This window comes from Mytilus trossulus, chromosome 9, assembly GCF_036588685.1.
Source record: "Mytilus trossulus isolate FHL-02 chromosome 9, PNRI_Mtr1.1.1.hap1, whole genome shotgun sequence".
Lineage (NCBI taxonomy): Eukaryota > Metazoa > Mollusca > Bivalvia > Mytilida > Mytilidae > Mytilus > Mytilus trossulus.
The window spans coordinates 34663330-34676112 of record NC_086381.1 but is presented as its reverse complement, the minus strand read 5'-3'; positions in this window follow the sequence as shown (position 1 = coordinate 34676112).

Below are 12783 nucleotides of genomic sequence, written 5' to 3'. Positions count from 1 at the left end.
ATGTTGACAGTGATGTATGACAATATATATTTTATATCAACGTTCTATCTCATTAGAAAACACGCCAACGTCGATTATAAATCAATGTAACCTTATTACTACGTACTGGAAAGTTAAGTCATTTGTAATGGTCTTCCTCGCGAACAAAAAAAGCAACATGAAATCTCCAATAATTATAGGATAAGTTTTTAGTAATTTAACCACCAAAAGTTACAATAAACACAGTCATGAGGATTTGAATTGCACTGCTTTCAATATTGTGTAAGGTATTGAATGTACTCTTTGTGGATTGATCTACGTCGGGGAAACTCGACAACGACTCAATTGTAGAATGAATGATCATCTGTATCATGTAAGCGATCCTAATAACAACAAATGTATCTATTGACATTTCAATCAACCTGAGCATTCTATTGTTTCAATGAAAGTCTGGATTATAGAGAAAATACATAATTCAACAAATGACCCAATATCGAGTACAACATTTCGTTTACAAAGAGAAGACGTTTGGATAAGAGATTTTGGAACAGCCAGTGTTCCCCAATAACAAAATTGATATTGTAGGTGTAGAACTGTCAATACATTACAATTGTTTAATAATTCTGCTCAATGAAATAGAATTCAAAGTCACAGAAAATATATACCACCTGCTGTGCACACCGTGACAATTGATAGTCTGTTCAACGCCCTTCATCAAATCAGAACTAAATTATACTCCACTCATTCTTTTATTTTTCTATTTCAAGAGGCCATAAATACTTCCGGTACTGATTCTCGTTCTGTTTTGTATAAATTAGTTCAATAATCATGAACATTGCTAACCATTGACTATTCAAACCCGTATCGACTACATCCAAAAATGAGGAATAACGTATTTTTGTTGAGTAAGAATTCACCAATAAATGTTTAGATGCTGTGTTTTTGGCAATATTTTCCATCAGAAATCTGTACACGAAACTACACCTGATTACTTCAAAAATAAAGCTACACCTGTTATTTCTTTTACCTACACCAAGTCTATTGCATCCATGATTTCAAGCACAAGAGGGTTTTAGAGGCCTTTAACCTCGAAGACGTGAAATCCAAGCCTCCGGATTGCTCTTGTCGCAATACAAATATATACCAGCTGGACATGTTATATCTGGTGACCTTGGCATTGTAACCAATGAACAATTAAAAGATTTGTTAGTCAAAGGGACCAACATATATACAGCCCATCATCTGGAAATAGAACTTTAGGTTATTGATGGATGAAAGTGGGTAAAGCGCGAACCAGATGAACAAGAACTGAACACTCTGTCGGAATGAATCAAAGATAATCTATCATGCATTTAGAAGCGTATTTAAAAACTAAGATTATTTGGCTCAAAATAAGTGTGAGCTATTTTTTTTTCTAAAGAGATAGTTTACAAAGAACAGAGCGTTGAAACGTTGTTTTTTTCCCTGCAAAATATGTTTAAGAGTGAAGCATTGGCTCAAATCAGATAAGTGCTTACATTTCTCTCTAAATGGAAGAAGTGTGAAAGCAGACATTCTTAATCCAGACTGTGTCTTTCCCAAGTCAGGAGCCTGTAATTCAGTGGTTGTCGTTTGTTTATGTGTTACATATTTGTTTTTCGTTCATTTTTTTTTTACATAAATAAGGCCTCGTTTGAATTGTTGTACATTGTCTTAGCGGGGTCTTTTATAGCTGACTATGCGGTATGGGCTTTGCTCATTGTTGAAGGCCGTACGGTGGCCTATAATTGTTAGTGTCATTTTGGTCTTTGATGGATACATTGTAGTTATTGGCAATCATACCACATCTTCTTTTTTTATATATTCAATTGGAACAGTTAAGTTGGCAGTTTCCTTGCGGGTGTTGGTCAGTCTAGTGTTTTATTTATTTTACCTCGGGTATCATTTTCTATTAGAAATAAGTACACAATATTTCCAACTATTGGACCTCGTTGAAACTATTTGAACCTAAGCGTGATTAGTTTTAGCAAATTTCAAATGCAGCTTCGGGATCGTAGGATTTTTTTAATTCCGCTTGAGTTACGATGTCGCGTTTTACCGAAGTTTAGTTTAAACAATATTTATTCAGATAAATCAACATTAAACATATTATACAATGAAATAATATTAGGGATTCAGAAACAAGCAATTTGCTTTTACAAATCTGTCTCCCTTACCGAAGTTTGACGTTAGTGCATGACGTAGCATTAGCATTTCATAATATTTATAATAATAATACTCTTTATTTAATTTGTCATATAAGTAACATTATACTTGTGACATAAACAAAAGTAACAACAACAATAAAATAACTGAGTTGAACACACACATATCTATATATATACAAGTAGAACTAACTAAGAGTCCCCTGTCCTCAGCTCTAAAGACTGTTTTATAAAGGAACCTGTTTTTTTCACTTGGTTTATATAAGAAGGATTTAGTAGGATTACTAGTTTTTGTGTATCAGATAGATTCGGAAACATAGGATTATCTATTGCCATGTCATTAAAAAGTTTTATATGTAAAACGTTATTAATTTGACAGTGGAGGAGAAAGTGATTTTCATCTTCTAAGGTTTAACAAGTTGGACATGTTCTTTTGTCTCGAGGTATTTTTTTAGATATCTGCCGTTTTCAATAAGCAAATTATGGTCACTAATTCTAATTTTTGTAAATAAACGTCTAGTTTCAAAATTTTGATATTTAAGATAAAATTCTTGGTCGCGTTTGACTTTAATATTTTTGTAAAGAAAAAGTTTGTTATTTTCGTTCAAACTATTTATTTTATTTTCCAGTAGTTCTGAATAAAATTTACTTGTAATATTCTTAATCCAAGTCTTTAATTTGTTAACTTGTTCCATGTTTTGACAGGACATTACTTTTTGTATATCAATATTCATTTCTTGTGTTGAATCTTTTATAAAAGTGGACCAAGTATAAACTCCTTGTGAATCAAGGTGTTTACTTAATGTATAACTTTTGTTTAGTAACGGGTTAATGTTTTCAGTATTTAATCTAACCCAATAAAGAATTGCTTGTGTTTTTATATATTTTTCTATTGGTTGTCTACCAAGTTCAGCTTTAACACCTAAATTAGCAGATGTTTTCTTAGTACCTAGAATATATTTACAGAAATTAACATGAACCTTTTCGAAGGGAGTCTTATCCAAATATTGGAAATTATCTATATCTTTGTTTTGAGATTTTAATCTGCCTTTTGCTCTATAATAAGATTGATATGTATCCATGTATGATATTTCAGCATTATATGTTAAAATTGGTTTTATAAGAGAATCAAAAAGATTACAGGATACATTAACAGGGAAATTTCCCCAAAAGGCTGCATGTGTTTTTAATAAAAACAGAGCTTTCCTAGCTTTTTTGGCTAAATTTGTTCAACTTACATTTAAATTTCCATTATCTTATATCAGAGTGCCCAGAAATTTATATTCAGTAACGTTATCAATTTTCTCATTATTGAACCTTACAATGTATGGTTCCAGTTTTGTAATTCTTTGTTCAATGATCATTGTTTTTGTTTTTTTAGTATTTAGACATAATTGCCATTTTTCACAGTAATTTGATAAGTTATTTAAGCTATTTTGAAGACCTTCTTTACTTTCCGATAAAATTATAAGGTCATCGGCAAACAAAAGACTTCCTATATCAGAATTTAATATTCTCAAGGGTGTTGAACCTTTATGGTCAAAATTTTCAACTATATCATTAATAAATAAATTGAAGAGTGTGGGACTAATACTGTCCCCTTGTTTTACTCCTCGGTCAATGGGAAAGAATCTAGAATGTTTGTCATTATATTTTAAAGATGCTTCAGTATGAATAAACTGTTGTTTTATTATTTCAAACATATTTTCCCTACACCCATTTAGCTAATTTATAAAGCATTCCAATTCTCCAAAGGGAATCAAAATGATACTTATAAATTATAATGAAGTAAACGTTAAACAGTATGGTTTGGTTTCTGTTTTTTATCTAACGATTGCTGATTGATTCCCTCCTTTTATTGTTTGTTGTATTTATTTTTTGGATAAAATAAAACACTTACTGACTGGATAATCGTGGAATAGTATGTTTATTGTCAACTCGGATACAACTTACGTCCTTGGTTACTGTAGATTCGTTAATATTCGTGGGATACCAGTTTTGCAATTTTCTTGAATTTCTTTGGAACAGGGGAACAACGAATTTAAATGTTTAAATATTAGTAGGAAAGTATGCAGAATCTGCAAAATCAACGAAATTTAATAACCACAAAAATGCAAGTTTTGATCAATCCACGAACATTGGTACCCACGGAATAAATAAATCCACAGTACGTCTCAGAATTTTATTTGCACCTTGTTGACAATAAACATACTATTTCACTCATACCTAGTCAATAAGTATACACTGTTATATTTTGTGTACTGTTGTTTGTCAATTGTTCTGAATAAAAAGGGTAAAAAGGATGCACCATCATACAATCATTTTCATATTGTTGCAATTATATATGACTCTCATGTTGTTAAAGTGAACAGACAATAATATCATCATATAACTGTATTCGACTTATGACTAATGATAACAAGCGGAGACTGACGTGTTAAAAATGAGTTCTTTATAAACCAAAGTAATGACAAGACGACTATCTATTTTGATGTAAAAAATATAAGATACAGAACAAAACTCAGTTAGTTTTACTGATTGATGAATATACTTATTTTTCTTGCTGACATTGATGTATGACAACATATCTTTTGGAGGCCGTTGTATCTCATTAAAACAATTTTCCAACGTATATTATAAATCAATGATACCGTATGACCACGTATAACACAGTATTCCGATTATTTTTAATGATTTTACATAAGTAATACTGACCTTTATGCACGATACTTTTTTTATAATTTATCGTTCTGATAAAGTTTAAATTGATTATAACGTCACGATGGCTCATAGTATCTTGTCTATTTGATAACTGTTTATGAAATGGTAGACAACCATGATCGAATAAATAATTCCAAAGTGTTCCCTGCTTTCATCAAGTAGTTATGTACACACTTATACTATTGGTACATACTATGATAGTCAGTAATTTCTGGATTCGTACTTTTCAACTAAAAATGCATATCTGATAGTGTCTTTAATTCATATTTGATTATTTTGTTTGATAAATAAGAATGTATTTCACTACAGTAATTGCGCTTAAAAAGAACTTCAAATTGCAAGTAATCGAAATTAATAATCTACGTCGCCAAGGCAGAAAGTGTATGGTATTTTTTTTCAACTGGTGTTGTGTTTTAGGGTGGAGTCATAATGTTATTTCTCTTTCTGTCTTGTTGGGATATGTTTCCGTTTTGTGTGACTATTTATAAGTATCCTCTGTTATTCCTTTTGGCTACTGACGTCTCTATCTAGGTTACATGTAACATCATTTAGAATCAAATTTACAATTAGCTATAAAACCAGGTTCAATCTTCAATGTACCATTTTCTATTAAGAAAATGACTCTACAAAATCAGTAATATGACAGTTGTTATCAATTCGTTGGATGAGTTTCAGCTTTTGTTTTTTTATATATGATTAGGGACTTTCCTTTTTTGAATTTTTCTCGGAGTTCAGTATTTTTTATCTTGCTTTTCACAAGAAAAACCACATCATGCATATAGGTTGATACTTGTGTTATAAATCAAGTGTATTATTTAATGCACCTTTAGAAGTACAGTTCACTAATACTTTATACTCCTTTAATTTATGATTTCAATTCAGTTAACATCAAACGAAATCTATATTAATCGTAACCATGGTAAATATTATCAACTGACGGAGAAGTTATTTAAGTTACAATAATGTAATAAAAATTGTTTACGCTTGCTGGATAAGTGACAAGGCTTTAATTTCTACTTTATAACATTGAAAGAAATTATGTGCTAGTTGGCATTCATGGGATAAAATTTAGCAAACAATTCCTTTAGATAATTTCAATTTTTTACCCCATGTACACACATTTAAAAAGCAAATGGTTATTAACAACAGTATAATATCAACAAGGAAGTTGATTGATAATTTGATCATTCGCTAATTTCAATTAAATATTTCATGCTGTTAAGATATTGATAGCTGCTGAAACATGCTGCTAAAATTAATCTTGCATACAAAGACATTTCAGTTTAGAATTACATCTGCAATAGAATGATGTAGCCATATACGTCAATAGAATATGAAGCACATCTTATTCTATGCAAATACAAAACACGTAGCTTTTGAAATTAGAGCATTGGTGTATTGCCCTCTGTTTTGACCATTTTTGAATGAAGGTAAACGGCGTCTCTGCATATGTGACGCTTGTTCATAAGAATCCAAAGATATATTCAAATTCAGAAGTCCATAGCAATGCCATAGAACTAAAAAATGGAAAACTATATTTTTGATAGTAACGTCACCACTGTTTCGGAGTTTCAAGAACGTATACCATATTTCCAATAAATGTAGCAAATAAAAAAAGGATTTAAGGTGTTCGTTTTTTCCTTACTTTTAACTGTATCTCAGATACTCAGTAGCCTCTAGTTTATATATGTCGTGTCAACCATTAGTTTTCCCACAAATATACTTCAATTTTAGTCGGTGTATTACATTAAGGTGGAAAAAAGCCAATTTTTTACAACATTTTTTTTAATCTTTGTTCTTTTTTGAACTTTTTGAAAGAAAAAAATGCGTGTTAAAAGTGCGAGATTCTCATTAACCTGCAAAGTTCAATTATTCATTTCTTAAAAGCAAGAATACACAATTATTTTATACGTTTTATTTTCCCTGCTTTATATACTATATCTATAGAACAGTTTTTGAAAAGCTTGTTATTTTGAAACTGATATCAAACATACTTAACACATTTTGTAATAATGTTTTTCTAATCTAGAAATTATTTTACTATCTTTGTTTGACTTTAAAATACACTGTTGTTTATTTGCATTGATAACTTAATGAGTGAAAAGATAAATGATTATTTATACATGTTTTGTATATTCATACTGTGTTCGTCTTTTATCCTATCAGCGATATTTTTTTTTTACGTTTCGCCAGTAAATTTAAAAGTGTTGCATTACGGAAAACAAATACAGCAAAGCTAATTATTATCAGCAAAGTGCTGAACTTTGTAATTGACAATGCATTTGTTGAGTCTGTTGATTTGATATTTCAGCAGTCGGTTTTACAACGGGAATAATTGTGCACCTCTACTGATCATCCTGATTTATTTCTCATATAAAGCAGAATTCACACAGAACCGTCCCAAAATCAAAAGGAACCATCTTGATAGGTTCTTTGTATCAACATATCAGCAGTGATTACGTATAGAGTATAGGTATATATATCGCAGTTTATTCGATATATCAGACTTTAGATTGTCTATCCGATTTTTATCGACTTCTAAGTCTATAACTTCCCATTATTACATCCTCCTCTTTTTTATTTTTTTATTTCGTTTTAAAACAATTATATAATGAGTATGTGTCTTAACTTACTTACGGTATGTTTCTACCTTCTTATCCATTTATATTTAAGAACAGTCGTTTGATTTGTACATTTACCAATTGTCTTATTTTCCTGATTGCTGTAAAAGAAAGGCTAACAATGTCAAACGGACATTCAAACCTTTGTCTAGAACAGAGTGAAACGCCATCGCAATGAATAAAAAACGTAGATAACTAAAGAATGAGGAACACAAACACACCAAAAAAACTGTTGTAAACGCAGGTGCTCTGGAAGGGTTGGAAAATCCAACTCCACTTTTGGCACTCATTGTATTGCTCAAATAAGTACAAATCTGGTGAGAAGTACATAAGTCGGTCCCAGTCGAGGATCAGAGAACTGGATTGTTGTGGTGACAATAGAAACAGATATTAAATAACGTTCAGCCAACTAGTGATGGCGATCGTAAAGACTTTTGGTCTCCTACCGTCTTTTTGAGCAGCAATCCTCTATCAAGCAAATTGCGATAGAAAATGAAATACCTTTTATATCGTGTTAACTGGTTCATATATTTTCCAAACAAATGCACTGCTTAAGTTGGGCTACATAGAAATAAATGTTCACAATTCGGAAGCTAAAATCATCTCTTGTGTAGAAAAAAATTGTTCTCAATCGACCATCATTGTCATTTTCCTGATGTAAATCAAGAAATGAGTCATTTTTCTTGGATCTGTTATATGAGTTTGACTATTCTCCTGGTATCCCTCGTCCCTTTTTTTTATCTTTTTTGTCCAAATATTTTTGTCAATATAATTAAGTTTCATGCGTATGTTATACAAGCGCAAGTTTTAGATAGTTATAAAATCTGGTTTAATTCATTATTTTCTAGGACATGAAATATCTGTTTCAAGTCATGAATAGGACATTTGTTTCTGCCTCTTTTATCTGTTTGAATTTTGAATATTAACGTTTAAACTGTTGATGTATGCATAATATTTTTTTTCGTAATGAAGCTTTGCTATTCAAGCATCTGGAGTTAATTATAATGAACCCAATGGTTGACACATCATTACACAGCAAATAAAAGAAAAGCATGTATTATCCGAACAGATAATGCTATTACAGTCGGTAAACTACAATTAGTCGTTTATAAGGTCGAGTTTCACGTTGTATCGTTCATAAAGAGATAAAGTCACGTAATAGGCGAGCGCCAAAACAAGGATTCGGAGGTTTTTAATGCACCTACCTAACACACAGCTAAATGATATATCAATTGGAAGGTCTTTTATCGTACATTCAGAATTGCCTGGTCGTCAAATTAGGAAATGGTCACATTTTTCAAAAAACGGCAAAAAAGGGGGAAAAAGTAAGTCATAATTTGACGATATTGTTCGAAAAATGCAGTTTAAGAACAAATTCATCTGCAATATAATATGAAATATATCATTTGACAAACTATAATCTATCTAATTTTAGAAATATATATTTTTTTAAAAGTGTCTAAAATGAAAAAATCTCGTATTTTTTTGAAAATCATATTTTTTACGGATATTGACGCAAAACGCTCGGTAATGTTTAATTTTGCAACTAAAAACACAAATTCTATTGGTTTTATATTATTAACATATATTACTAGTTTTTTAAGTTCTAATACCTCGCCTATCTTGTTTTTAATACCGACAAAATATTGATAAAACTATATTAAAACATATCGCAAAACTGCTTTAAAGCGCATATTTACCATGTTTACAGCACAGTTAAAAATATATGTTATTTTGGTTTCCTGTTAGTTCGACAGTTATAAATACAATATGATTTAATTGTCTTAAGCTTGCCAACCACGTCAAGGTCGAAGATCACTAGCAAGTTTTTTTTTTTGTGTGTTTTTTTGTGTGTTTTGTTTAGATCACTAGCAAGGTCTTGTTTCTTTTTTTTTTCTAAACTACCACTATCATCTCATACGGAACTTAAGTACACATCCATTTAGTAGAGTTATTACAAAACACAAAATAAATAATAATATACATATTTACATTGAATAACAGTGAGGCAACTTAAGCTTTATGTTGCCCCTTTGCTCAAATGCTCTTTCGCTATTAGTCAATATTATCGTTTTCATCTTCATCATCGTCATTCATTTCATCTTTTTTAGAGGTTGATGTCCTCTTTAGAATAAATACTGTAAATTCAGAAATTAATGCGAGGTTTTTTTAATTACGAAAAATGCAACAGAATTGTAAACGCAATAATTTAAACTCGCATTTATGAAATATTTTATATGGAATAAACAGGATTTTTCTCAAAATCGTAAAATTTAGAATCGCATTTAAATCTAAAATGACAGAATCGCAATAATAAATGCACGCAATAATTTATGAATTTACAGTATTTAGGCAAGTATCACTGCCCTGACATGGACAAAGCTCAGTGCAAGACATTTGCTGCTCTCGGCAAATACATTTCTTGCTACATATTTATTCCCTCTTGCAAGAACATATTGAATATTGCAGGAGATCGGACGTATTCATGCCTTTAAAAAGTAGACTGGATCTGGGCCATGTGAACTCTTTTTCCATCCGTTTTCATAAGGAGACAAAGGATTTGGATGATCGAGATGTCCAAATTTTCGTTTGTAGAAATGACCACGAAATATGTTCTTTGAATGCAGGTTAACTTGAGTCTTTGCATGTTACAAGTTTAACACGTAACTTGTTTAAGTCAACATGTGATGAAGCGAATTTGTCTTTTGGGTCAAACAAGCTTTAAATAAGCTCTCTGTCTGCTGACAACGATGTGGAAAAAGCAATCTTGTCAAAGTTTTGGAGATTTGTAAACTTACTCGGAGATTTTCTTATCAACTTGAAAACAGTCTTTTTGCCAAATCCAATTATAGCAGAAGTGGTATCACAACCAGTTCAAGCATGAACGTCAGGGAGAATGTTAGCTAGTAAAGGTGAAAAAGATTTACTTTACTCGTGGATTGGTATGTACCTTCTACAGTCCATAAGAGAATTAGTTGACCCCGTCAAAAACCACATTCGTTCATTCGATATAAGAATCTTGAAATAATGAACACAGAGCACAAGAACATCTGTATCGGAACACTTGACTATGATTCGTCGCCTTATATTCAACTGCTAAAAGATTTTATCAGAGTGTATAACATGAAGCAAGATTCTTGTGTCTGCGTTTTCGTACGAACAGGACATCGAGAGATCGATTACATGCTCTCATTGAGAGTTGTCGCTCTATTTCTGGATTGGAAAATGCGCCGACAAGAACTAAACATGTATTTTCCTCCTGGAACATATCAAACAAGTTACTGCTCAGATAATCTCCAAGGAAAGTTATCAGAGCTTGCTTGTTTTTGTTGCTTGATAGACATTTTTTCCGGCCTTCAGCGATATAACTTTTTCGTAGTTGTTGTTGCCGATCGTCTATGTCGCTCTCCTGATTTTATTGAATGTTCAGTGTCATAGCGATCGAAGACATCAACAACTTTGTCTGTGAATCGGAAGCATGATTGTAAAAGATGGACGAAAGATACCAAAGGTACAGTCCAACTCATAAATCGAAAATAAACTGACAACGCCATGGCTAAAAATGAGTGCCTGCATAATGTAAGATTTGGCCAAGTCTCCAAATGTGGACATCCTTTTAACATCAATTGACTGAACTCATGCCATTTCTTATTGGTACGGTAGCACTGTGGTCGATTGGAGGAATGTTAGGGACTGATCTTACTAAATTTTCAAATTCTTGGGAAGATCAGAATTATTTGTCTTCCTCATAATTCCATCGTCATAAAATAATGCAGTGGGAATGGGACAAATTAGATAGGACGAAACAGTTTCCACAGATACGTCATCTCTATATTGAGTTAAAGATAGTGCACGGGTCCTGTATAAACAAACTCGGGATTCAAATGACCTTTTACAACTTGCCCAGATTTGCATTTTAGTTGTACTTTGGGGTTCATATCTTTAAATGTCTTCAGTCCTGAACTTTGTCTGTTGATAGTGATGACTCAACAAATATCATCATTTTTATTTTTCAAGTTTCAACTGATTTTAACAGTGAATCTTCAATGTCGTGACTTGCATGGCCATTGAGACCAGTTAAAAGTTCATATGCTGACGGGGTGATTATCAACGTCAAATGGATTTGTCATATTTTCTGTTATATAAACAGTTAGATCGTCTACATATTTTTCCAGCCCTTTCATTGCAGCTGGTTTTGTTTTATCGTGACATTGGTCACCAACCTGGACAAGACACGCACGTGCTCTCATTCTCGTCAATGTTATCTGACTAAGCACATGCTTTGTAAGATTCCATCTTTTCAATGAAGCATTCTTCTTTGTTAAACCAACAATGCCTCTAATGTATCAACCTCACTCAAAATCAACCTTAACACATCATCTTGTCTTTGCCTTAAGCTAACAGCATTTATTAAGGTTGTGAAACCTCTGTTAGTTGTCATTCTGAGAGTCTCTTGTGTGATATTTTGACATATTATACAGCGTTGCTAATTTATGGACATGCAACCGCGCTTTATTGGAAGTGGCGCACATTTTACAGGACTTGGACACTCATCAATGATGAGTTATTATGATAATATTCAAGAATATACTATTGCACAAAATGCAGTCTACTGCTTACATATCACATGTCAATATCATTAGTAATGGTTAAAGTGGTCTTTTGGAAACACATATACGAATGTTTATCTAGTAATATGTTAAAACACGACTTGTGTTTTGACACTCAAGTGTTAATTTTTAGCGTCTGTGATAAACACGATACATATCCGGAATACCGTTTAATAATGCAGATTTTAGAAAAGTCGTCAACCATTTATTATTCATCATTGAGCTTCGATGTGTGTCGCAATCTTATCAGGGTATATGGAATTTATAAAAACAAAACACATAAGAGTTTCAATAAGTCATTGAAACTGACAATCTAAAAAAATATGGTATTTATTTTTCCATTTTAGGGTTGGTCTTACAGATGCCTCAGAAACAACTAAGTTTTCATAAAATCTTCTTTTTTTTGGATTCAATGTCTTTTTAGAATGTATTCAAAGCTATCTTAGATAAAAACGAATTATATATTTACAACAATGCCGATATATGCAATGTTAAATGTCACCGTATAATCAAAAGTAATTCGACATGTCTGTGTTCTCGCGAGATTTGCAAGAAACGTGACCATAGGGAACTTTGACGACCACTCAAATCGTATGCTCTATAAGTTTTTCTTTCGATTGATACCAAAATTAGCTGTGTGTTCGAAAGGTGCATTAAAAACCTTAACGA